This window comes from Seriola lalandi, unplaced genomic scaffold, assembly GCF_002814215.2.
Source record: "Seriola lalandi dorsalis isolate HSWRI2012SDOR001 ecotype SW California unplaced genomic scaffold, Sedor1 jcf7180002054149, whole genome shotgun sequence".
Lineage (NCBI taxonomy): Eukaryota > Metazoa > Chordata > Actinopteri > Carangiformes > Carangidae > Seriola > Seriola lalandi.
The window spans coordinates 16,077-18,360 of NW_019524702.1; the positions used below are offsets into that span (position 1 = coordinate 16,077).

General features: G+C 41.0%; 1 long non-coding RNA gene across 1 annotated transcript; it reads right to left on the bottom strand.

Annotated features, from left to right (window-relative positions):
• Positions 1-491: 491 nt before the first annotated feature.
• LOC111653126 (uncharacterized) lies at positions 492-1,699 on the bottom strand. Its single transcript, XR_015437088.1, has 4 exons — positions 1,661-1,699; positions 1,468-1,578; positions 1,330-1,378; positions 492-980 (listed from the first exon to the last, which is right to left on the bottom strand). It is a non-coding gene; the product is annotated as an uncharacterized LOC111653126 (long non-coding RNA).
• Positions 1,700-2,284: the final 585 nt, after the last annotated feature.

The following is a 2,284-nucleotide window of genomic DNA, read 5'->3' on the forward strand; positions in this document are numbered from 1 at the left end:
GTGTATTTCAAATATCTTGAGCTTGAAGTGTTAAAACATCAACATCTGTGTCGACTAACACGCAGGTTAGAGACAGTGGAGGAAACACAGTCAGAGGTTTTCTCAGTCAGTCCAGTGTTTACTGGCTGATGAGGTGACAGCGCCCTCTGCTGGAGGTGATGACAGCTCCGTCCTCACAGCTCCAGAGATCCTGTGTGGAGATGGAGAAAACTTCCAGAAGGACGACCATCACTGCAGCTCTCACTGATCTGGGCTTTAGTGCAGAGAGTCCAGACGAAGCTTCTCCTCAGTGACAGTTTGCAGCAACAAAAAACAGCAGCTAAAAGACTTTGAGGCTGAGAGAAGCAAGATTCTCTCGTTGGTTCATATTTTAAATGGACGGCGTGTGACCAAAGTCATCATTTGCCTGAAGCAGAGGTTTGTGGGTCAGGATTTCATCTCTCTGAGGAAACATTGACTCACTGGTCTGTTTGAGATTTGTTTCCCTGAAGACAAAATGAAACAAGATTCAGCAGCAGAAAACTGGTTCTAACTGGTTCATTCAGCAGCAGTGCTTTTCTATCACAGAACATTTACTTATGTTGGTGTTTGATCCTTGTCTGACTCTCTCTCAGTTTCTCTGTTCACCTGGGAGATATATTGAGTCAAAGAACATCATCATCATCACACCATGAGTGAGGAATCTGCAAAAATGTTTTCCATATTGTGATCCGTGCCCTTAGATATCCTTCACACTAGAATAAGGACTGTTAGTTATTTACTCTAACAGCAGCAGCAGCAGCGACCATAAGTTTGTTCATCTTGAACTCTTCTTCTTCTTGCACTTCTTGTCCATACGACACAAACGTCTCCACGTCCACATTCATTTGCTAAGTCACACCTCAGTGTCTCCAGTTCCCTCAGGCAGAGGGGGGGGTGTGAGGTTTTCATCGATCTGACGAGGCGTTTCTTCGTTTGTAGCTTCTGTGGCTTCTGTTGCTCTGCAAACAAAATGAGATCAAATTCAACATCAGAAACATATAAAAATGAAATCAAAACAATCTCTTATTTGTTCTTCTTCAGTATAAAGAACAACTTCTGCAGAGCAAAACAAAACATCACATGAATCATGATTCCTTCTTTTAAAACTCTTTTTAGCCGAGACAGCCGTTAATTTCAAACTAGATTTCAACTGATGGAAAAATATTTCATTGGTTTATTAATTGAATTACACTATACCATGATCTAGAAAGTGATTGGAGGAAATATAAATGAGACGAGACGTTAGAAAACTGGTTCTAACTAGTTCATTCAGCAGCAGTGCTTTTCTAATACAGAACATTTACTTACGTTGGTGTTTGATCGATGTTTGACTCTCTCTCCCTGTTTCTCTGTTCACCTGGGAGATATTTTTTGCCAAAAAACAACATCATTAATACAAATAACAAACAAGACATTTATTAAAGTGTAGGAGGAACATTATTTTACCTCTTTTCTTTTTACAGTACCAGACAAGAACAACTGTTGCTGCTGCTGCTGAGACCAAAACAGCTGCAACCACCAAGCCTATAATGACTCTATGAATGATTAAAGCCTGATCTGCAGCAGAAATGCAGATATTACAGTTAATAACAGTTCTCACTCATATAGACTAACAGTTCCTCCCTTCATGCTGCCTCACCTGGACTCTGTATCCTCAGAAAGGTGTTGGTTATCAGTGAGATGTGTATAAGAGACAGCTTCAGATACAACACAGCATGTTAAAACACTGAATTATGTCCTGACTGAAACAAGTTCAGACAGGCAGTGAACGCCTCACTCACCTCCTCTGGAATGAGTCACCTGCAGAAAAATCACAACCATGAACAAAAAGGTCCAACTGACGTTCATCCTCCTGTTTAAGACAATCCGAGTGTAGCACCGTGCTGCAAAGAAAATAGAGAGACATGGACGTGGGTGATGTCACTGATTGGTGAGATGGTGCTCTCCATGCAAACAACCCTCAGTGACCGTAACACATCAAGCAACATGCCTTTATTTTGAAGTTTGAACAGAATAACTGAAGGTCTTTGGTTTGTGTTGTGCACCAATCATTCAGTAAATCTCTCTTTCCTGCACCTTTAATCCCAGTCCCAACTCTTGTCCACAGTAGCGCGCCTGAATTTTCTCTGCAAGAAACTGCAGAATGAATTCAGTCATCAGCGAATGAAATCAGCTGTGTAGCCAGAGCACAATAGTTAATCCAGCAACAAAGGATATAAAGTATTGTTCACTGTAGATTCAGTTTGTTTCATGTTCATACAAG